Raw genomic sequence first — 26,599 nt, forward strand, 5'->3', positions numbered from 1 at the left:
CAAGGAGTGGCTAAAGCTAAACATAGATGGTGCCTCTAGGCAACCCAGAACCCTCTAGCTTTTAAGGTATTAGAGGAATTTATCAAGATCACAGATTGACAATTGACTATTTGGCTAGCCAAAAGTTTAAGCACCTAAACAAATGATTTTGTGGAAGCAGCAGTATATGTTAAAGGCTATTAAAAGAATAGATTTTGTCATAGTAGAAGCCAACTCGGAAATCTTAGAGTCTCTCTTTTCCCACAAATGGCTTTTAAGATTTTTATATATGGTTCAGAATTAATAAATTAGCTTAACTATCCCTGTGTGCACATAAATCCCATTGCTACAAAATTATCCCAAAATCTACAAAATGTATTCATGTATTATACTAATATAGTGGATTTTCAACCACCAAAGAGCATAGTCTATGAAATACCATGCACATGCTCTCAAAGCTGGCATCAAAGGAAAAATGCTTTTCTCTAGCATCATAGCTCTAGCTAATATTTTGAGTACTTTATTTCATCCTTGATGGGAAACTTATTCATGTGAAAAGTGATGAGAGAAACAAACCACCACCAATAGTCAAGGTCAAACAACCCTAACTAGTTACCTAAATAAACAAAAAGATAGTAACAAGCTCAAAGTGATTACCCTCCTCCCAATAGCCCATCTAACCAATGAAAGATGAAAAGTCAAGTTTCGAGGCAGAATTTTTCCAGTTAATGTGGAAACGTGGCTTCACATCATCTCAACTAATCTTCTATGGCTCTTACCCAATCCCTCCTCATACTAGTAAACATAATCTTGTGGTATCATGAACCTTGGATATATTCATTTAGATTGTATAAATGGTTTCAAAATTCAAAATCTATGGTTACAAGGTGTTACATCCCAAAATTTTAACCTAATTTTAAACTTGTTCATAACCGTTGGATTAACGGATTATCCTTTCATGATCATGTGAAGTAGGTAGTTATTTATATACATTGTATTAACTGTTAATGAAGATGGTCGTTAACCATTAACTGTTATTAGATGATTAGCAGTTGCTTGCTTTAAAATATCGATTATTATGTTTTTATGAATTATTATAGAATTATTATTATGGTAGAAAGTGTTTTTATGGGTGATTGGAAGAGAAGATGAAGAGGGGGGGAAGCATTGCTAAACGGGATCATCGGAATGGGATGTTCGCTTAGTTAGGTCATCAAGATCGGCAAGTATGACCTTAAACTTCTTTGGAAAGGACACAATGACTTGATCACAGGATACATTTTTGGGACCCACATGTGCTATTAAGAAAATAATCTAAGAACATGAAAAATAATCTAATTTAAAGTATAAAGCATACCTCAAAGGATTTTTATTGATCTTCATCATATTATTATAATAAATATTTACATACGTAAATATAAATATAAAAATGAAATGCCACCAATAAATTATAATAACATAGTTTAATGATGTCACCCCATTGATATACTTACATGAACGTATATAAGTATATATTATAATAACAATTGAAATTATAATCCTTCCAACTTTATCTTCCAACCTTTTTAATCTTTTCTCTCCTCTTCTTTGTTTTTAATAGAATTAACACTTGGAAATTCAAATTGACACTATCTTTTTAAATCGGTGGAAGCCAAGAAGTCATGGCTTGCTTCTTTATCTGAAAGCCGTGACAGGGGTCAAGATCTTTCATTCCTCACTCGGCCACATATCTTATTATCTCTGCCACCTTTAGCACCCGGTTACACCCATTTACAAGCAATAGTCCTACCGAATACACCCAGCCTTTGAGGATTAAGTCTTCTGCAATGGATACGTCTGCAATATTTTAAGGAGAGCAAACTTCCAAATCAGATGCCAAGCTTACAAACTTCTTTACCACCACACACCCATTATATCTTCCATATCAAGCTTTGTCAAACAGTTTGAATTCTACTCCTTGACGTGCAATAATCCGGCTAAAGATTTGTGATCATATGTTCTGCAAGTAAAGTCTCAACACAACAAGAGAGGACCAGACAGAGTTTGAGTCCTTCAGTACAATATCAAATGCTTAACAGTTATCCTTCCAAGTTTTAAATGCAATTCTATAGCAGTTGACTAGGATCAGAACTTTCTCTTATGTCTATATTCATGTTACTTTAACTTGCTTAATGAACCTTGAAGATTTATAAAGAACTTCTTAATTTCTTTTATCCAGTTGAATAGTATTCCATACCAAAGAGAGTTCCTAAATACAATAAGAACTTGTATGAATATTGCTGATCTCATAATAAGATGTCACAAATATTGATGGAAGAAAATCAAGGGCAGCATGCTCATAATCTTTTGATACACCTGGGATTCACCATGAAAGGGTGAAGAGGTGTAAATAGGGCAAAAAGCTCATATTCTTTAATACACCTGGGAATCACTGGCTATGTAGCCATGAATGGTGAAGAGGTGGAATAAATCTGCAAGAAAACAAAAGAGGAATCAGACATGAATAACTTAAATGAAATATACTTAATAGCTCATGGTCATCCCTGTAATGAATCCTGTTGACAAGTCGAGCGGTGGTGATCAGGTCATTGAACTCATCGGAAATCCTTAGCCAAGGTAGTTTATAGGCATGTGTGTCATCTAATGATCACTTGATGTCAATAGCGCTAGTTATGTAAGCATGTCCATTTCATAACTGAGCAAACATTCAAAACACCAAGATGCTCAAGTGGTTGGACTAAAGAACATCCCAAGCCAGATCCCGAGGTAGGGACGGTCATTCTAATTTGATAGAATGTGTGGGGCTAAGTATGGTCTGAGGTTGAGAGGTTAAGCCTATGTCAATGCTTCTCCTCTCACTAAAGCTGAGGCTTGCACAACCAGCTAAAGATCCTCCAATGATACTTGTAAGTTCCATTCCTTCTTTTCTCGTTAGGCATTTACTTTACTTGTATACAGTTATGTTGGTTAGTCGTTAATCTAGTTATTTCAGCTGATCATGGATATAGTTATGAATAGTTAATCATTAATCTAGTTATTACAGTTGATTATGAATACAGTTATACTAGTTAATCGTTAATCTATTTATTTCAGCTGAACATGAATACCGTTGTGAATAGTTAATCATTGATCTAGTTATTTCAAAATAATGTGATTTCAATTAGTTTATGTAAATTGTTAAAAGCAGTTAATGTCACAGTTAAGAAATCGGAAGGAAACGAATGATACAATGGTATCTGAAGCCCTAATTGATTCAGTGCTATATGGAGCCCTAAATGATACTGTGGTATCTGAAGCCCTAATTGATACAGTGGTATCTAATGCCCTAAATGATCCAATGGTAATCGATGCCCTAATTGATACAGTGGTATGTAGTACCCTAACTAACATAGTGGTGTTTAATGGTAATTGTCATTTGATTCTGATATAGCGGTATTGGACGGTAGTTGTCATTTGATATTGTTATAGTGGTATTTGTGGACTAACCTGGGTGGTTGCAGAAGCATCCCTACAATGATTTCTTGGTTCAAATTCCATGGCATGTGGATTTTAATTTCTATAGTAAATTCATTGATGGTGTTTTAAGTTCTTAGTTAAGAAGTTTTGTTTAACTGATTTTTAACCGTCAATCTCTTTCATATGAATGAAACTAATTTAACTGTCTTCCGATGAAAATGAAGTAATAACTATATTTCTTTGAATATATTAGTTGATAATTTAAGACACCGGGAATCTGGATGTTATACAAGGTATGTAAATCTAGTTGCCAACAACAAAGAAAATGTTCCAAAGTAAAGAACTACCAAAAATATCTGGTTTGAAACAGAAAAATCAAAATATATTTGAAGTCATACAGAACATAAAAATATGCAATACACGCATAAGTCATAAAAGTAATAAATGCATAAGAATCACAAATTTTGATTACAAATACAGTAATATTAAAAGATGAAAATTCAATGATTCCATAATTTAAGCCCTTAGCTCAAAATTAAAATGTTACAAAGATTTAAATATTTGCATCATCAAATGACAAAACCTGCTCTGAGATTATCACTTAGTTAAAATTTAGTACTTTCAGTTGTATATTTTTTATTTTTTTTATTGGCCTATTAAACAGTTTTTATTTTTATTTTTATATATTTTCACATTAAAGTAATTAAAATATATATCAGATGAATTCAAACCAATATGGTCATTCTGATGTCTGAACAACTTGGTTAAACCCAACTATAGACCAGAATGTTAGAAATAGGAATTACTGAGGTGGGGGTGACTCAGTAATTTACAAACTTTAGTCGTCAACTGAATATTATTTATTACTTTGAACCATCCATAAGAAAGTAATAAAGTAATGTTGAATGGTAACAGTAACCGTACACAAATATAACTCATAACACCATATTTTGTTAACTAGGGAAACTCTAGCCAAGGGAAAACCCCAGTGGGGATGATACCCACTAGATAATATACTGATATATAAGTTCCTTGTTAGAGGATGGACCTTGTTAGGAGTCAATGAGCAAATTCAGTATAGAGAGTCCCTGTTAGGAGACTTTGAATCCCTGTTAGGAGATTCAAACTCTGTTAGGAGTTATAGTATAGTAGATGCAAGATGAGCCCACTGCCCAAACATGCACTTCCAATTACAAGAAGAGCTCACTGCCCAAACACGTAATCAATCTTCAGGAATATAAGTTCTTCCTCAGTTTGATATCGGATCACAAAATAACTTATCAAACTTCACATATATCACTTTCACAGAAAGTTTGCATATCATAATATTTTGCATCACTTTCACAACTTGCACAACTTTCACACTTGAATTTGCAAGATGTCCTTTGCATAAATATCATGCCTTTACATAAATTGCCACTAGGTCGACTAAGACCATAATATACTTTTCCAACTTAGAGTAAACATTTAGGATGTCAGCCCTAATTGGTCAAGTGATTATTTTGTAAACAAAATAATTCCTTTCCTTTAATTTTGCTATCCTGTTTTACTGGTAAAGCACGAATATCTCTTTTCTGTACAATCTATATTGACTTCCAAGGTTATACACGTCATCGTCAACATGAATACTATCTCCATCTCACTTCGCTAGTCATAATATGACATCAGTAACAAGTTACATACAAAACAATAAACTGCTGTAAACCAAATTCATAATTAAACAATTTTTTGAGTACCAAAAGCTATCTTTATTTCTGAGGTTTCCTGTAAGCATGTACATCATGTGTTGTCATAAATGACAACAATTATATATCTTCATTAGCCAATTGTCAACAATCTCCCCTTTTGGCATTGATGGCAACAAAATAGGGAAAATTGGCTAAGTAACAAAACTTGTCAAAAACAATACAGTAACATTACATTAATTATCTATTACAACTTGCCCATCTTACATATGCTCCTCCTTACAATATGATTTCATACCTTACAATTTTATCTTCTCCCTTTTACAATATTTACAATTTTCTTATGCATTTTCCCCCCCTTTGACATCAATGACAAAGGTCATGTTAAAAACTATCAAACTGTTATCAAAAATTATGTAATCATCTGCCTTAAACTGATAGTATCTTCGTGCAATCATCAAAACTTGCCCTAAGATTGTTCATACCTTTTGTCCATGTATCCTTGGTTGATTCAGCAGAGGTGAGAATTGCACATAGGGCATATGATGCAATCTCAACTGCATTAAGATCGGAATATAAAAAGTTAGAATAAGTGTCCTTGGCTTTGACATATTCCTCCAACTATCTCTCTATAATAGATATATTTAGAGCAATAGACTCTTTGAAATCCTAAAATCTTTTCAAAATTTGTTCCTTCCAAAGTTCCAGTTTCCTGATATCACAATGAATACTGGCCACTTGTCCTTCAAAATCATCAATTTTACTAGAAGGATGTTGTAGTTGGCTAGATAGAGCCTCTAGCTCACTCATCTTACCTTCAATCTGACTATCAAGATTCTTAGTCAACTTATGAGATAGGGTGCACTTAATGTACAATACCTTGCCATCCTATTGACACTTCCGAAGTTCTTTGATACAAGCATCAAGACTCACCAAATCATTCTTGATGTTTTGACAAATGGTGTTAAGCAAATTAGCATCATGTGAAATATGTGCCTTAGATTCTACAACATTCAACAAATTTGTGAATTCCTCATCAAAAGATTTTAGCACTACTTGTGCCCTCTGTTCAGGATCTGCCTCTGTATGCTGGACTGCCAGAGTACTATGTAATCTGTTAGTAACCTCCATCAAGGTTTTCTGCAGGCTCTTCACTTGCCTGTTCTTCTCATTAAGTTTTGACAAAGATAAGATCAAGTCAATTTGATTATCATCATCAATTGTCAGGCTAACAAGCGATAGCGGAGTAGATGAAGTAGAAGGTTTAGATTCATCTTCCCTTTGCTTCTTTTCAGCTGCCTCTTTGACTCTTCTTTCTTCTTTCTCTTTCTCTTCTTTTTCTTTTCTTTCTTTTTCTCTTTTCTTCTTCCTCTATTCTCTTCTTATTTTCCTCTAACTTCCTCTTCTTTTCTTCTTCAACTATTCTTTTCTTTTCATCCTCACCTTTTCTTTTCATTTCATCTTCAAGCAATTTCTGCTTGGCCTCTTCTATTTTTTTCTTTTCTTCCTCTAATAACCTCTTCTCTTCTTCAATTTGTTTCAATTGTTCTTCAATATCCTTGGCATGAGATTCAAGCTGTTTTGAATTCTCAAAAGAGTTAGTATCATCAATGTTAATAGTAGCATTGGTCTCATCAATCTGCATTGTGTCACCACTTACTGACACTTCCGAGGTTCTAGGTGCTAGTGAAGATGCTGCCTTGGATTTTGTCATCATCTGACTTATGGCTGCCACTGTTTCACTTCTTAATTTGTCCTTCTCACCCACCATAAACAGAAATGATCTTACTTTGTTTCTCAAGTAAGGTACCAGATTATTCAACAATCTCTTGACTTCTTCTTCGTCATCAGTCTTGCATACAGTCCTTATCATAGACTTCCAAAGTTCTAAGTCCTCTTCTCGAGCTGGTGCCTTCTTCTCAATAAGTTTGTCATAGATCTTCTGGTTCACCGTGCCTTCAATATCCTTTAGTTTCAGATTATTAGCTATTATATATCTCATAGTAGAGATATCAATCTGATCTCAATCTTATTATACAAGTCATAAAATTTGTTCATCTGAACAAAATTGTCTTCATTAGCAATGGCTGAATTAATCTTCTCAATCTTTGGCTTCCAGGGTTGCCAAGCTTTACCTGTTGATTTCTTAGAAGTAGTAACCTTCTCTGCCTGTTTAGCTTCTTCTTCTTCTTCTTCTTCACTTGTTTCTACGATTGTCAACAATGTCTTTTGTCTCTTTTTTGGTCCAGGGGCTTGTTGCTTGACCCTTTTGGTCTTGGTGGTCACAGCTTCCACTAATCTTTCTGATTTCCTCTTTGGCTCACTTGGTTGTACATATGATACTGCTACATAAGGAATGCTTTGTTTCGAAGATGTCTTTGCGATAGACACTGACAAAGGTTGCACATATGTTATACCTTGCTTCATAGTCTTCCTGACTGCCTGTGACTCATTTTCAGTCATACCGGCCTCTGATAAAGCTTTCTTCATTATTGTTTCTATCTTCTTGTGAGATGCTTTCTCTAAAGATGCCTAATGAGCTGATTGGGTAATCTCATCATAGGTTCCAAATCTATACTCAGCTTGATCCTTCTCAGAGTTCAACAATAAATCAATGTATCCAACTACTATATCATCACTTATCTCATAAATTAAGGGATCAAGGAATGTTTCCTGAGGTTCTATTGCTTAAATATAAGTAAAATTTGTATCAACCATAACACATATGTCATCTTTAAATCTATCTACAATTGTAGGTGCAATTCTGAATCTTTGTCTCATCTCATTTTGAAATGTTTTCATTATCAAGTTCCCACTATCCACGATTTTATTTGTTGGATGTCTTTTGCATACATTTGTGATTTTCTCCATTGTACATCTATCACTCCTCATAATCTCGGTGACTGACAAATAAGGAAATCTCTTAAGTAAATGAAAAAATAAATGATTGATCAATGACTGAAATCTAAACACACCACTGTTAGTTCTTTTGATTTTCTCTAGGTTCTCAAGAAGTTGCATTCTTAGAATTTCACTAAGATTAACTTGTTCCTTCTCAACACATATCTCGTAGGCTACATAGATGAATTCGGCTGACAATTCATCAATCTTAGAACTTGCACATATAGAGTAGGCAACGATTCTACTCAAGAATCTTGTATCATCTTGTTTAATGGTGTTGATCACAGTGGCCTTTCCATTATAAATTGCTTTAGTGTAGCTCTCAACCTTCTCCTTAACAAGTTTCTCACCTATAGGTACACTGCCTGGTTTGCTAAGACAAGTTACCTCATGTATAAGGTCAACTGAAATATCAACTACATTATCTTCCATCCACAGTTTTCCATCATGAATTCTACTTAGTATAATCTATCTCCACTCATTTCTATCCAATTCTCAGTAGAAATGATATTTGAACAAATCTAGTTCCTTCAAATGTTCAAATCTGGGCTTCATAGTCATATCATGATTAAGACTAATTCCATATCTTTATTCATATACTCGCTCCCAATAGATTCAAACTTGCTATTAGATAGCTTCCTACATCTTCCAAATAAACTACATTGTTTGGCATAATGGATAATGCTGAACTAGGGTTTCCTTCGACGGGTTTCACGGAAACAACTTTCAATTTCAGTCTCTCCTTATTCTCAACATTATGAATTACAGACATATCTAACAAATATGAACTTTATCGAATAAATTCTACAAACAAACGATAAAACACCTTTTTTTTCCAAAAATAGGGCTTGCTTCGAAATCACCTTATCAAGTCACTTTTGAGTGCTCTATGCTTCGGATGTGATCGCAATGAAATGGTAATCAAATTTGTACTCCGTTTTATTCATCAACTCGAACTTGCATTAATTGCGCACTTCGCAAAAATGAAAAAGTTGTCAATTACATTTTAAAATCAAATATCTACTTGAAATCTTCTATCTAATTTTTTATGTTACCCGAGGTTTTCCATAGCCTCCTTCCATCATGACAATGCTCACAAAATTCTCAATAAGAACATAGTTTTCATCTTCTACTACAGAATTAACTTTCTCTGTAATAGCAGTAACTCTTAATTCCTTCGTAACAAGTTCCGATAAGCTCCAAATTGCAAGCGAGCTTAGATACAGTCTAAACTTATCTTGATACACCTTTTCCCAACTTCACTACTTCTACTTCGATCTCTGAGTGAAGTTACAAATTCTAGTGTTGTGAACAAGTTTAATTCAACTTAATTGAATCAAACTCGATTACTGAGTTCGATCTTCCTGTCTCATCATCTTCTAACTTTTCTTTTGAGATGTCTAACCCTTTTACAAATGCCTCATTGAGTTGTTTTCGAAGTTCACTAACAACATTTCTTTGTTCCTCATTGTCTTTCTTAGTTCTGGAGTTCCTTTCATGGTTCCTTCTACCATTTCCAACGTTTCTTCCATCATTCCTTCTGTTTCCGAAGTTTCTTCCATTATTCCTTCTATCTCTAAGGTTTTTGTCCATTCTACAATACTTTATTGTATGTCCGAAGTTGTTGCATAACTGAAATACTAGAGTTCTGCTTCTAGGATTATGTTGATCATCAAGTGCATGACAATTCCGAGCTATGTGTCCAAAGCCAATACACTTATAACACGCGATCTGTCTTTTTTCTTCATAAGGTCTTCCTTCTCTCGATGTCCTTTCATTAGATCTTCTTCTGTCTGCAGGGTTAGTATTTCTAGACATTCTACTATTCCTTCTACCATTATCATATTTAGATTTCTTACAATCAATTGCTTTATGACCCATACCATGACAATTATGACAATAAAAATCCTTGACATGATTAAATGACTTATTTTTACAATCTCTTTTCATATGACCTATTTCATTACATGAAAAACAATTATCTCTAAATTCATACCTGGTTTCCTTAGGAGATTATACTTGCTTTAGTTCATCAAAATTTCAACTTCCTTTTCTTGTCCAACTTCTTTAGGTTTATCAAAAGATTGACTAGATTCAATCTTATAATCAGATTTATCTTTTTCTTTTGGATCTAATCTAATCTCAAGTTTCTTTGCAGGCATGTTAAATAGATAACAAAGACCAGTCTTATCAGAGGTAGGTCTCTATATTGACATAGAATCATCAAATTCTTCTCTGCTAGAATAAAGTTTCTCAAGTTGTTGCTTGCATTGAGTTAGTTCACCTTTCACAATAGTGTTGTACTTATGAAATTCTTCATGATCTTCTTTCAATGTTTCAAATTCAGATGTCTTCTTCGGTAGACTTGCTCTAAGATTTGTATTCTCAATCTTCAAATCAGATTCAACTTCACTAGAATCATTCCTCAAAGTCAACTTTAGATTGGTAGTCTTCAATCATGTTTCAAGATCTTGTATTTTGTCTTCAGCTTTGAATAATCATCATCACTAGTTTCAGATTCAGTAGATTCAAGCTTGGATTTGAGATGTTCAATCTTATCCTTCAATTGTCCAATATATACTTTGGAATCTTCATATCTATCATTCAGCTTATCTCTTTCTTCAGTAAGGAGATCAATTTATTAAAGTGCTTCTTCAAGGTTCTTCATCAATTGTTTCATATCCATAGGGATCTTACTCAAGCTGTTAAGCCTCTTCTAAGTAACTGTGCTCTAATACCAAGTCGACTCTTTAAGTTCATTCATCAACTCACTCAGCCAGGTCCGCCCACCAAGTACCGGCCCCCAGTGCAGATCTTGGTGGTAGTAGCAAATATTCAAATGAGAACTTTGCACCAAGTACACTCACCAAGTCGACTCTTTAAGTTCTTTCATCAAGTCACTGAGGGGGGGGAATCAGTAATTTACAAACTTTAGTCACCAACTGAATATTATTTATTACTTTGAACCATACATAAGAAAGTAATAAAGTAATGTTGAACAGTGACAGTAACCATACACAAAGATAACTCATAACACCATATTTTGTTAACTACGAAAACCTTGGCCAAGGGAAAACCCTGGTGGGGATGATACCCACTAGATAATATACTGATATATAAGTTCCTTGTTAGAGGATGGACCCTGTTAGGAGTCAATGAGCAAATTCAATATAAAGAGTCCCTGTTGGGAGACTTTGAATCCCTATTAAGAGATTCCAACCCTGTTAGGAGTTGTAGTACAGTGGATGCAAGATGAGCCCACTACCCAAACATGCACTTCCAATTACAAGAAGAGCTCACTGCCCAAACATGTAATCAGTCTTCAAGAATATAGGTTCTTCCTCAGTTTGATCTCGAATCACAAAATAGCTTCTCAAACTTCACATATATCGCTTTCACAGAAAGTTTGCATATCATAATACTTTGCATCACTTTCACAACTTGCACAACTTTCACACTTGAATTCGCAAGATGTCCTTTGCATAAATACCATGCCTTTACATAAATTGCTACTAGGTCAGCTAAGAACATAAGATACTTTTCCAACTTAGATTAAACATCTAGGATGTCGGCCCTAATTGGTCAAGTAATTATTTTGTAAACAAAATAATTCCTTTCCTTTAATTCTGTTGTCTTATTTTAATGGTAAAGCACGAATATCTCTTTTCCGTATAGTCCATACTGACTTCCGAGGCTATACACGTCATCATCAACATGTATACTATCTCCATCTAACTTTGCTAGTCATAATATGACGTCAGTGACAAGTTACATACAAAACAATATACTGCTGTAAACCAAATTCATACTTGGACAATTTTCTGAGTACCAAAAGCTAAGTATCTTTATTTCCAAGGTTTCCTGTAAGCATGTACATCATGTGTTGCCATAAATGACAACAATTATACATCTTCATTAGCCAATTGTCAACACAGATGTGTTCAAAATTTCTTTTAATGATATTCAGAGGCCATGATACCACTCGGCTATGCAAATTTGGAGGTACTTCAAGTGATGCTACCAGCCTGTTACAATCACTTCATCTGGCCTTCAACATGTCTAATCCATCAATTCCAGTGCTGTTATTTGCTCTGGAGAACATTCTACCTATCCATTAATTCATCCATGCTCTTGAACTGTCATGCAATGACTAAGATATTGCATGCATGGCCAGTCTCTGAATGTCCAAAGTAATTTTAATTTTCTTTCTGTTCTGAGAGGACCAACCATTGCCAGCTCCATCTACTCTGGTTTAGAGATTTACTCTGACTACTGAAGCAGAGCTTCCTTTAGAATGGACAAGCAACATGAAAAAAAGAGAGATCGAGTAGCTACCAAGACTAGAAAGCAATTGTATGACATGTAGCTTATGAAGTAAAGAAAAAACCCAACATGAGGAGGGTTTCTCAGAAATGTGGGTATGCAATCTTGCAAGGATGGAAGGAAAAGGGAAGAATTGATGAATGAATTTGAGAAAAATGGTAAAGATTAATCTATCTCAGTTGACTTGGGAAATACTGCATCCCATGTTTCAATGTTCTAATCTGTGACTTATGTTTATGGAGCAGCCCGAACCATTGTCATTTGAAGCCCTCAAAGAGTCGTCAGTGATATAAAGAGAAAATAAATCTTCTTTACGTAATGCCATTAGCAGCATAATTGGCATGTAAACATGTCACACAAATTAAAGAAAACCATTTACAATTGAAAGTGCATAACAGAAGAAAGAAATTTTTGATCTCATACGTGCTGATTTAACTCAGTCATCATGAAAAAAAGCAATATCGTGAGCAAGATACTTTCTTCTTTTGGATCTCATACATGCTGGTTTAGTTCTTAACTTTTAAGCTTGAATGTCTTAAATAACTTTGTTAGGTTCAAAGCATCAATAGAAAAACAAATGGATAGACACATTAACAGTTAAAACTATCAAGTCAAATAACGGAGAAGAATTTAATTCCAAATAGTTCAAAAACTTCAAAGAATACTGTTGAAAGGAAAGGATACAGAGGCAGATCTCTCAACTCCTTATATCTTGTAGCAAGATGCAGTTGTGAAGAGACCACACAATTATGAAGATGGTTGATTTCCAGTGTCCTTGTCTGGGATGCCAACTTTAACAGCTAACTGCATTTAAAACTTCTGAAAACTCTAATTTTGGTTGGTTTTTGTAAGACTTTTGATCCATTAACTTTATCAGTGGATGCTGGTCATGTCTGTTTATATTTCCTTTCAGTTATAATAGAATTTTTATCTATTTCTGAAAAAGATACAGAACATACTAATTCAAGGCATGTACAGTTGATGTATAATTACTGCATGATTTTTTGTGAAAATATTTCCTCAATTAAACCTGTCTCCCTGCAACTGTAAAGTATATACTTCACTAAGTGTCTAGAACTCAATAATATATTTATCTGCGTTAACAATCCAAAGAATCCAAACTGTGTTCTCAGAGACATTCAAATATTTTTTGTCAAATAGTTAGGTTAACAGGATCCGAGATGCAAAAGATGCTTTTGGAATTAATTTCCAATGGAGTAGTACAATTTGTAAGCACTCCCTATATCCCAACCATGCTAACAATTTTAAATGCATTTTAAAATTATCAACCTTTCCTTAAAACATAGTTATGCATGTCAATAAAAGACAAAACAACTTGAAAAAACAGAATGAATAGTGTGCAGCAATCAGATTAATGTATCTTTTATACTTCAGATTACAAGGTATAAATCTTAGTTGGAGACATATTATCATATAATGTAAAATTAAAGTGAGGCTATTTAACTATAAGGAGCCGAGGGTTGAAGCACGGAGGTCCTTGCCTTAGGGTGTTGAAGATGATTTTCTGTTTGGGCATTCCTCCCTATCATAATTCGATAGAACAGTGAAAGCTGTATACTTAAAGACTCAAACTACAATAAAAGATTAAAATAGATTAGAAAAAGGCATGAACCGGGATTGAAATAGATTCTAGTTCTTCAGGTGTTAAGAGCAATCGATTGGATGAGGAAGATAGTGGGGAGGATTTCAGAAAATCTGAGATTATAGCACACGACCCAAATATGGGAGGGAACAGTAATGATTTCTTTGCACCTCTTACTATGCCAGGATTACAAACATCTTTGGAGAGTGCGGGGTGGAGGAAAATTATCCATGAACAAGCAGTGAAGTGAATTTCAAAAAAAAATCTCCTCTACCTTGGCATTCCATCCTTGCAGATCTCCATATTGGCAAGCTATGATGGATAGTGTTGCAGTTGTAGGGCCTTGGTTTAAAACCCCGTCTTATGGTACAATGACAATTGGTACGGTCAATGATGCAGTAAAAGATGTGGAACATGTTGTGGAAGAACATCTATTAGAGTAGGCTAGTAGTGGGTGCACCATTATGTCAAATGGATGGATAGACAGAAGGAACCGAACCCTCATCAACTTCCTCCTCTCTTGAGATAGAGACACTATATTTCTTAAATTTCTGGATGCATCAAGTACAATGAAAACTGCAACTACATTGTTCGAGATGTATGACTCAATAGTCATGGATGTGGGGCCACAAAATGTGGTTTACTTGATTACAAATAAATAAATAAATCCATAAAAGGTCAGAGACCTAAAGTTTGTATTAAAAAAATATAATTCAGTACAATGTAGTGATACTAGGTATAGAACAAAGAACCCCTTGCACACTTAGCTCATAGTTTCCATAAATCGTATCAAACAATCACAAGGAAAAACCACCCCTGAATCTAAGTTCTAATCCCTAACTCCATACATCAGTAAAGCTTTGCTAACTGATAACCCCAATTACAATACAATTTACAATATAGAGCTTTGTCAAAAATGGCAGCGATTTAAATGAAACTGCAGATCTTCAACTACACTAATTTACTCCTCTTGGATTCTAGAGATCCGAGAGGTTACCCCTTCTTCCACCATCCCACCAACTCATGCATAATAGGTATTTCCCCTTCTTGATGGTCTCGAGTGCCTCCTGGGAAACTCCTAACAAACAAACACCCATCTATGTTTTTCACCCGATGTGCAATGCATTGTCTCGATCTAACCCTAGAAGGCATCAAAAAAATTGAAGGGGTTAAGGAAGCATTGTAGAAGGCTCACACGGTTATCAAATTTATCTACAATCACACGAGGGCTTTGAGTAGGATGCGTTATTTTATAGGAGGCAAGGAGCTAATTGATGAGGGGTGACAAGGTTTGCAACACACTTCCTTGCACTACAAACTCTATTTCAACAAAAAATGACTTGAAGCAGATTGGATGGACTTAGGCTTCTCAAATCAAACAAATGACATGAGAGTAGCAGAGTACGTGTATTCTACCAATTTTTGGGAAGCAATTAAACATGTGGTACAATTTTCAAAGCTTGTAGTAAAGGTCTTGAGACTTAGTGGATGGGTATAAATCCCCAATAGGATATTTGTAACGAAACCCAAGTGTACCTAGTGTAGGGACGTTCCCGAGACAGGTACTTGGTACTCCAAGTACCCCTATCGTTGCACCGCGGCCACATTGCTTGGGTTCTTAGGTGCTTGAGGATGTCAGGGGTACTTGGGTGCTCCATCCACTCTGTTATGAGGAACAAACTTACCTCTAAGAGAGCGGAGAAGCTAGTTGTTGTACATAATGTCTTGCGTATCATAGATTGCAAGACATGCATGTACAAAGAGAGCCCAGCAGCACGATGCGATGTAGAGCTAGAGGATCCATCTCAAATTGATGAGGACGAGATTGCAGCTAAAACAGATGTACAGTTGGTTGTTGTTTCTTTGGCAAAACTTCAGTGTGAGGAGTCCAGTAGTTCTGCTAATAAGGACTTTGGCTTGGGGGATGATTTAAGGCCTCCTATCACTACATTTTGACATGATTTTGTACTCATATTGATATTGATCATGATTCATATCATGCATGAGGCTACTCAATGTAATCATCTTTATGATATAGTTGATATTTGATATAAAGGATATAAATCCTATGTGTTGATGTTTTGAATTTTGATTTTTGAATGTTACTATTGGGTATGTACTGTGTCACTATGCTGAATGTTCAATAGTTCTAGCTCGTGTTGCAATTTTTCTATGTTAAAATATTTCAATTTGATATGTTGTATTGAAGATCATTCATAACCAGCATTTCAATTTCTATATTTATAGTAAATAGCACCCCTCCCCTCCCCCACCCCCTATTGCCGTCCCCCCAGTATCCCTTGGTCATCCCCAAATTGAGTCCCTTTTTTCCTATCCAAAAAGCTGTCCCCTTGCTCCGATGTTACATTGTATATTTGTATAAGGCCAAAGAGGTGATGAAGGGTAGGTTGAAAAAACAACAATCAAAGATATCAACCATTATGGATCATAATTGATAGGAGATGGGATTCACAGATGCACTCTTCTCTCCATGTTGTAGGATTTTGTCTCAAATCATCATTGTTCAACAATGCGATATTCAAAAAGACTGATGATGAGATCGCACAAGGCTTGTTCAAATGCATGGAAAAATGTTTCAAAGCATAGAGATTTGAGAAATTAAAAGCCGTTATATCAAAGTTGCAAATGTACAAGGTGTTGGTTCCCAAAACCGCAAATTGGAATCTTACGAGCCTTGCCTGCCTGATGCTGGGATATCCAACTAGTTAAGGCTAACTTGATGGGATTGATCGATGCGATCCAAATCCCCTGCACTTCTGGCTCTGCAAAACCAAGGCAGGTATACCTGATCCTGGACAAAACACTTAGATCCAAGATGCTTATAGCAGATTGATTAGAACACGAATATAATGAAAGCTTTCAAAATGGCAAGAATTATAGAAAGCTTCAAACTTACAGATTGTGAATTGAGAATAATAAATGAATATATGAATGTTTTTTAGATAAGAACAGATTAATGCAACAAATGAATATATTAACTCTTCAGAGGGAAAGATATGAAATAATTGCTAGCATATGGATTATGAATCAAGAGTAAAAGACTAGTGCTTAATTAAATGGGCAATCAGAGTCAATATTATAAGTTGAAATGTACAACTTTATAAAGTTCAATATATTTAAACTATAAATAATTTTAACAATTTAGACGCAATGGATCAATTATATGAATGCAATTCTAAACTAATCTAGGATGCACTTTAACTCCTACGGAGACAAACTAGACATAAATATGGAAAAAAAACAATATTTCACAATATCTATGTTAGCCGACTGGACGGTCCGGCGGTGTTTCTGTATCTTGTAGCCGACGGTCCGGCAGTGTTTCTGTATTCTGTAGCCGACGGTCCGACGGTGTTTTTGTATTCTATAGCCGACGGCCCGGCGGTATTTCTATATTCTGTAGCCGACGTCATCGGTAGATAGTTTGTAGCGGATAGAATATTTGTGGCCGACGGACTCCTTCGGGAAGGTTCAGCGGTAGTATTTATATCCCGTCTGGGATCATTGTAAATCATCATTCATCTACTATTGCGAATATAATTCTGCTGTTCGTGTTCATTGTCTATGCGTTCATTTTCTTTACCTATACGGTAAACATTTGGCGTCGTTGCCTTATGAATCTGGAAGGTGGGAGGAATGAAGATTAATGCCAAATCAGCTTAACAAGGATCGGAATAAGGCGAAGGGAAAAGATGGAATCCGTATTGCGCAAGAGAATTTAATTCTGGCACAGCAAGCCGAACGCCGACGGAGATTCCAGAAGATTGCTAACGGAAACCGAAGTGCGGAGGAATTGTTGGAGGAAACTCGGCAGCGGGTGGAATTGGTGGAAGAAGCACGGGAGGAGTTCTTGAATTTGTGTTCGCCAAGGGAAGAAAATTCAGACGGAAGAGCATCAACTCGCACGGCTCGCAGTGCCGACGGAGCACGAGCGTGGAGTGACCTCTTCGTCCAGGATAGACTTCCGCGGGAAACAATTTCGAAGGATGCTTCGTCTTCACCAAGGTTCGCAGCTGTCGACACCTCCAGTGTGGGAGTGCAAACCTCCAGTGTGGGAGAACCGTCCGCCGGTGTGGGAGTACAAACTGTCGGTGTGGGAGTTCAGACTGCCGGTGTAGGAGTGCAGACCTCCGAAGTTATGGCGGGACCTAAAGAAAAGCTGTCGAAATTTGAAGGCGATGGTACAGCGGACCCCCTCCGACATTGTAAGACATGTGAGACGATCTGGCAGGCAAATGGAATCACAGATGCCGACGAATGGGCCAGGCAATTTCCGTCAACCCTATGGGATGTCGCGATTGATTGGTTTTCAGATATGGATCTGCAGAAGCTAGATACCTGGGATAAGATTAAAAAGGAGTTCTTGGAGGAGTTTAAACTTTTGCGAGATGATAATGAAATCGTAGCGGAAATTTTCAATACCAAGCAGAGGAAGCACGAAACTGTCCGCGTCTATGCCAGGAGATTAAAAGACTTAGTAAACAAAATGGAAAGCAAGCCAGCGGACGGATTGCAGAAAAGATGGTTTGTGGATGGCCTATGCTCGAAGTTGCGGAGGAAAATGAAAATTGTGCCACCGTCATCATATGTGGACGCGTATAACAGAGCACTGGACCTTGAAAGTGAGCAAAAGACAAAGAAGAAGAAAACTAGCTCTTCTGATTTTGATGACGACGAGCCTGTCGGAGATGATAGTAGCGACGACGAAGGCAGCAGCAAGAAAGTTCGTGCCCTACAGAAGGATATGGTTCGCATGATGAAGGAGTTTAAAAACATGCAGAAGGAGCCAAAAGGTAGTGAACTGTGGTGCACGGAATGTAAGACCGATGGGTATACTAAGGGATCCTGTCCAAAGAACCAATTCTGTGACATTTGTCAAATCATGGGCCATTTGACAAAGGACTGTCCCTTTAACATGAAGACAAGAGGATCTCCGCAGGTGTTTCTCACACAGGAGGCTTCCCCGTTGGGTAGTAGCGAAAACACGAATACCGCCGGTGCTACATCCGGAGGGTATAGGAATAATAGCAGAGGGCAAAATAACAACAATGCAAACAATAACAATAATAATGGAAGCCGAAGTCGAACCCAATATGATGCAAATGGATGGCCGATCGTTCAATGCCGAGCATGTAATTTGTGGGGTCATTTTGCGCGGGATTGTACAGCGGCAAACACACCGAAATTATTATGCAGATGGTGCGGACCCGGCGATCACGAAGATTCCAAGTGTCCAAAGGCTGGAGTAAACTTGATCACTGTTGGTACAGAGGTAGAGGAGGTTCTAGCAATTACACGGAGGCAAGCGGAGGAAAAGAGAAAAGTGGGGGAAGTGCAGGCGGACATTGCAAAGGCATCGTCAGCAGGGACATCTCAGTTGAAGGACATCACCGGCACCTTGGCAAGGAACTTCGCAGAACAAAACATTGTACGACAGATCTTACAAATGGAGATACCGGTCAAGATAAGTGACCTCCTTCTCACAATGCCCCAGTTACGGACGGCCATTCTAAATCATGCACCGTTTTCGAAAGCACCGGAGGACACAGGAAGGAATAGTAGGGAAGTGACGACAACAGACCCAATGCTACTGGCACTCACCTCCGAACGGCATCCGACGATCGTCGAGATGGGAATTTTGGGAAATGTTTTGAAAGAGACAATTGTTGACGGAGGGTCCGGCGTGAATGTCTTACCGGAGGATACCCGGAAGAAGTTGGGAAAGTCGACGCTGTGGCCACCTACATTCCAATTACTCACAGCGGACCAGCACGGGATCAAACCATTGGGAACCTTAAGGGCACAAACGATAACTATTGGTACGCAACCATTTTTATTGGATTTTGTGGTCATTCCATTAAAAAGAAAAGGCTATGATGCTATTTTGGGACGGGATTGGTTGGTGCAAGCAACAGTAAAACATGATTGGAAACGCAATACCCTATCAATGGAGCGCGAAGGCAAAAGATTCATAATTGACCTGCACACGCAAATGGTTGGCGAGGAGGCAGCATTGTCAGATTCTGACAGTGAAGGCGAGAGTGATGACGAAGGAAAGAGGAGAATGGAACCGGATGAAGGAGTATTGAGACTTGACAAAGGATCGAATGACGACGACTTGGACTCAGTGAATGGCCTTTACCACTAGCAGATAGAAGACTACGAACTCTTTCCGAGTTGCAATATGTTAACGGTCGACGAAGATGAGAAAAAGGAGGAAAACGAATGTCCGGAGGAATGCAGGGAAGCGGAAGAAGGAAAAGCTACCATGGCTGAAGCTGAGGGGAAGAACATACAGTTTGAACACAGAAAAACGAAAGATCCCACTGTCCAGTACATGGTGAATAGACCGCGCGGAAAGAAAAGGTTCCACTGCAACATAAAATTAGTGGAAGGGCACCAACAGCAAGGAAATAATCCAGTTGCGCGACGACCGCAAGCACAATGGGCGACAGAGGTGGCACAGAACAAACATAAGGCGTACGACAGTCAGAATGAAATCAAAGTGGAAAAGTTTAAGGGCAGATGGGTTGGACCATATCAAATTCGGAAGGTCGGTGACAATGGAGCGATCAGATTATCAACTTTGGACGGGCAGAAAATACCTCCGGCAATCAACAGATCCAAATTCAAAATATATGGTGCCAGGAAGACTCCATCGCTGTCACAGGATGGTCAGCTGACTCCGACGTCGTTGCAGAATGGCGACGCCTAGAGGCAAAATGGAAGTACCTCTGTTATTTGATTTCTTTTAGGAAAAAAAAAAAAAATAAAAGAGGCCCCGCGGTCAGGAGGCCTGCGGACTGAAAAGCCCCGCGGGCAACTGCCTGTCCACGGGCAGTTAAAGTCCCGCGGGACCACGGGCACTGAAAGTCCCGCAGGCAAAGAAACCCCGCGAGAGTGCAAGGTCCCGCGGACAGACTCTTAAAAGGCCCGCGGGCAGCTGTCCGCGAGCACAAAGTTGTCCTCCGGCAGAAATAAAAACACAAACTCCCGCAGGAAGGACATAAAATCCTTGCCTAGTTAGCCACCGGCGGAAGAAAGGCTGCGGGTGAAAACAGGAAGGCCGCGGGCGACGACAGGAAGGCCGCGGGTGAGGACAAGGCCGTGGATAGGACGCGGGCGCCAGTCAGAGTTTCTCCTCTGCCAAAAACAAGGCCGTGGGTAAAAAACATTCCCGCCAGACTCCATTCCCCCCTCCAGCCAGACTTCCACGAGGAAACAGAGACATAAAGAAAAGTGCTTGTTCTGCCACAAGGAGAAGAATTTCTGTATGCAGAGGGATTTGTAGTGGATTGTAGAGGAAGCAGTTAAAAATAAAAATAAAAATTTAAAAATTTTAAAAAAAAAAACGACAGAATCAAGTTGTCCAGAATGAGTGACAGATGATGCCAAAGGGAAGGGGACGCATCTGTGGTTGCCAAAAGGAGTGCAGAATCGACAGATAATGACAGAAATGGTGTGTTCCGTGCATTTTTGTGTAGGTTTCGAAGTGCTAATTTGGTCTTGGCGGCGAGGGGCGCTGCCCCTCGACCCCGCCTTGTACTGCGAACGCACCTGGGGCAGCGCCCCAGGACCCCGCGGGGGCGCTGCCCCTCGACCTCGCCGAGGGCGCCAGTCGTTGTGGATATCAGTCGTGGGAGTCTAACCAGTTCAAAAGAGTTGAAGTTGCTGCAGGCATGGATTGTTCGTGTACCAAAGGCAGTGGGAGCAGGTGTTGGCTGTGAGGCTGTCTTGGTGGATGCTAGAGAGCTCGGGAGGAGCTGATCGTCCAGTTGGAGGTAGTGCAGCAACACTTGGCTCAGGGTACCGAGGAATTGAAAACAGAGAAAGCAGCACAGGTGGCTATCAAGGTCAGCTTGAGGAGACAGTATTGTGTTATAGCAGAGGCTACAGATGTAACGGGATGAATGTGGAAGTGATGTGGCAGAAGCAGATTTCTCTTGTTGTAGTCACTTTGTTAATGTATTTTGTTTGTTAATTTGTCTCAGATATTTTGTCAGTCGTCAGGAAACGATTTTTCTTTTTGGGGGGGATGGTGTTAGCCGACTGGACGGTCCAGCGGTATTTCTGTATCTTGTAGCCGACGGTCCGGCAGTGTTTCTGTACTCTCTAGTCGACGGTCCGGCAGTGTTTCTGTACTCTGTAGCCGACGGTCTGGCGGTTTTTCTGTATCCTGTAGCCGACGGTCCGGCGGTGTTTCTGTATTCTGTAGCCGACGGTCCGGCGGTGTTTCTGTATTCTGTAGCCGACGGTCCGGCGGTGTTTCTATATTCTGTAGACGACGGTCCGGCGGTGTTTCTGTATTCTGTAGCCGACGGTCCGGCGGTGTTTCTGTATTCTGTAGCCGACGGTCCGGCGGTGTTTCTGTATTCTGTAGCCGACGGTCCAGCGGTATTTCTGTATTTTGTAGCCGACGGTCCGGCGGTGTTTCTATATTCTGTAGCCAACGTCGTCGGTAGATAGTTTGTAGCGGATAGAATATTTGTGGCCAACGGACTCCTTCGAGAAGGTTTGGCGGTAGTATTTATATCCCGTCTGGGATCATTGTAAATCATCATTCATCTACTATTGCGAATATAATTCTGCTGTTAGTGTTCATTGTCTATGCGTTCATTTTCTTTACCTGTACAGTAAACAATCTATGTTTATCAAGTTTAAAATGCAATAATGACCCAGTCCACTTATCCGAATGTTAAAATATTTATAGAAAATAAATAAAAAATATTTATAAAGGACACAACTTAATAATAATTTAAAATTCTAAAATTTAAAATAAATAATTATGCCAGAAATAACATCGCAATAAAGACATTCCTTACAGATGATCCATCTATTGCGAATGTATCTACATAGCACAAAATCCACCCAATAATTCAAATCCACAAGCTTTGTTCAAGAATTCATTCCTTCACCAATGGAAGAATAAAATATATCATAGAGCATGTATATGTAAAAATTTTAAATATGAATATGAATTGCATCTAAAATATAAATTTTGTCCATTTCTCAATTTCAATCCAATATTTATATGTAAATGAGTGACTTATAGTTACGTCCCAAAAGTCATGTCATTTCACAATGAGAAACAAATCAGCTTTGTAAACCTTAATAAATTTAATTAAATATATGCTTGCTTTCTCTCGTTCACATTAACGACATTTTCACCTGTTAGGAGAGTCAATTGTGCTCAATTTATCTTTTGATATTGAAATCGCATGGGCAATGAGGCACAAGTTTGTCCCCGCCTATTCTTATCTTTTCCGCAGTCAACAATCCCTTGCTTGTCATTGTCCATACGAAGTTTGCAATGATTCACGCTGAGTGTCTTCGAATTCGTTAGACACTGAGTGTTTTGAAGTCATCATCGGGCCCAAACAAGCATTCTTCCAATGTGCATCTTCATATGATGAGAAATTCTTTAATCTCCTGCTTTTGTGTTCCTTGGCAACTTTAGTCATATTGATTCCCCCTTGAGCGTATTCTCTCTACCTGAGAGCAAATCTGCTCTCGACGAAACTTCTTCTCCAGTTGCTTCATCTTCTGCTTGCGCGCTTGCAACAAACATAAAAGAGCAGTAAGCATTGTTGAAAACAAATGAATTAATTCCTTGTGATATTGGGACGATTCCAGGCTTTGCAATAATAATTGATTGTTTCAGAATTTTTGACTTTGTGTGTAACATGACAGGTGATACCGAAGGTCCAATATCTGCATCGTCCAGTGGCACTTGCATACTTAAAAACTCTTATAAAATTGGTACTGCGAGTGGTATATGTAATATTATCTCCATCATGGCACCAATGATGATCCATTGACTCCATTTGGATGTGAATGCCTCTTTCTTGACTGATATTATTGACAATTAGAATTTCTCTAATGATGAGCAGTTGTCTTCTTTCAAGATCAATATCTTAAAATAAATTTTATTAGCAGCCGGCTCTGCTTTTAATTATTTGCAGTTATCAATGTTAAAGACATTTTGTATCTTCACCGCATGGGATCATATGTTCTCTTGACAATGAGAATTCCATAGTTCTGAATACACAGTTGACTCTTAAACATTCAAATATACTATAGCATTGTTGTTTGTGCATATCAAATTTAATTTAGCAACCAAATGATCAATCCTACGAATATATTCTACAGCCTGGGTGTCTTCATATAATTGACAAAGTCTTGTTACTTTTCTTTTTATACTTGCTGCGTACAATGTTTTGAATGGATGCTACAGGTATTTTCAGAACTACATGAGCTACCAAATCTTGGAATGCTCACTAAAACCATTTCCCGGAGATAATGATGTAAACTTTCAATCCTGCAGCTCTTTTAATCCAAGTGACAGAAATCCATATTTAATATAAGAATTTTAATTGCTTTATCATGGCCCCGTTCAGTAGATGAATGCCAAGCCTAATTTGATATTTTATTCACATGCCCTATTAATGTTATCACTGAAAATATGCCAGAAAATATTTCAACCAATCCCAGATTTAATATGCTCAAAGAAATTTTTGATGATGAACTGCTCCATGCTACATACAGTATTCCTATAAAAAATACTCAATTTCTTCTATTGCTTCTCTCTTCAAGCAACATCCTGATTCTTGTGCAGACAGCATAAACATCCAATTCATAAATCTTTAGAATACCTTGACTCTTCATGCTTACATAAACAATCTTTATAATATCTGCAGGATGAAAACATGAAATAGGTTCTTAGAAAATGAATCACTAAACTATCCAAAACAGCAGCGACTTTAGGACTGCAAGAAATTGGCATGAACCATATGACTTTAGGAGTGTAGGGAATATATGTTAGATATGATCTTCAATGATAAAAATATGAAAGAAAGATAAAAAGATTATAAAAGGTGCTCAAGTGGATGCCCAGAATTTTGGGCTCCATCACAAGGCAAGGGATTTTCCCTCATCGTAGGCTGCAGAGGAAGGTATAACAACCTTCCAACCAGGTAGACTCTATAATCTTTTGATAGTCCATTTATTTTGTTGACATAGTCAACAAAGTTGATAAGATTTGAAGATATTCTTACATGATATTATCTCCCCATCATGTGTTTTTCAGCTCAATAGTGGGACTTTTTTGGTCATGAATGAAAAAATAGGTGAATGGTGAAATGCATTTTGACCCAATCATGCAGCTCATCTGCTTGTGAGCGTAATTGGAGTGGTTTTGTACACATACATTCCAAGAAACGCAACCGTCTAAAACAAAAACAGACGAATCACTTGGTGTTTGTTCACCACAACCTTCACTTAAAATTGAAGAAAGTTTAAGGTAGGAATTTGGTCAGGGACTTTCTAAAGAGAAGCATCAGCAAGGTGTCCTGCCCCCTGACATATCATTGGCTACATTTAAGTTTTTGGAACTTTATACTTAGTTTATAGTTTGACTTTGTACGAAGTCTCAAACTATATTGTAATTGACATTTTGACGCTTCTCTCCATCTAGTTATTTTTTATGCTATTGTGGTATGTTTTGTGCAATGTAATCAGCAATATGGATATAAATGAAGAAAATTTATGTTAATGTTGTAGCTTCAGTTGGATTGAATTAACCTAGAGATAATTCTTTTATGGTTATTGGTTAATCATCAATGAAACAAATTTTCATATATATATATATATGTTCATATTATTGTTAATGTTGTGTGTGTGTGTGTATATTATATATATAAATATGTTTATATTATTGTTTTTGATAAAGGAGGCAGGGAGAGGGCCCTGAACCTGAGGTTAAAAATAGAAGAAGGCAAAGCTCTGGGCCATTACAGCCAAGCAACTTGCCACAGCAACCTAAACCAGCAAAGAGATGTCCACTCCCACAAAATTATCATAAACACAAACCATAACCTAATAGAACTATGAATACTTATCATGAGAGCAGCATTTAAACTGATCAAAGAAAGCATCAAACTAAGCCTACTAACCAACATGTATACACAGAGATCAATCCAAGAAATAGGAATCGATATAAATTGTCTGCAAAAAACATAGCTGTGTTAGTTTAAAGACTTAATAAAGCGTAAGTTCTTAAGAATAAAACACATTCTAAACTTAAAGTAACGTAAGTTCAGAGTATTGAAAAACAACTTAAACTTCAGCGTACTTCTAAAAAATTTAACACCTCTAGGAGAGGTGATCAAAAGAAACCAGAAACTAAAAAAACAACTCAGCTTTCTTAATATCATTCCAATCTTTGACTAGCTGGAAGAGCTCACCTTGCCAATCGGTGACATCCTTCCTATCCTGATCCTTTTCCTTGTCTTTAGTGTCCACTTCCTTCATCTTTCGCATCCTTCTTTTGCCAATAACCACACCCAAGACCATTTTCTCTATGATTTCCCTCTGAACTCTGGAGATAGTCTCAGCGAAGACCCCCAATTCAATGTTGGTGATGGCCTCTTTGTACATTTTGTCCAAGGACTCCGTTTTGCTTTGTATAGCATCTAATATGCCGGATAGCTTGTTCTCCAAATCTTTAACCTTTATAATCAGGGTCTCCATATCTGCATTCCCATCCTACTCTTCATCTTTGTGACTTTGGCTCCCCTATTTCTGAGCAGTAACCTGTTAGAAACAATAATCCACCAAGATAATTTGGGGGGGT

General features: G+C 37.5%; 1 protein-coding gene across 2 annotated transcripts in view; it reads right to left on the minus strand.

Moving 5' to 3' along the window:
* The window catches only part of LOC149530649 (PCNA domain-containing protein), a 124,375-nt gene that overhangs the window by 74,236 nt on the left and 23,540 nt on the right, over positions 1-26,599 (minus strand). The window lies entirely within an intron of this gene.

The sequence above is a fragment of the Cupressus sempervirens genome, chromosome 11 (genome assembly GCF_028749045.1).
Source record: "Cupressus sempervirens isolate cs-2001-9-10 chromosome 11, ASM2874904v1, whole genome shotgun sequence".
Lineage (NCBI taxonomy): Eukaryota > Viridiplantae > Streptophyta > Pinopsida > Cupressales > Cupressaceae > Cupressus > Cupressus sempervirens.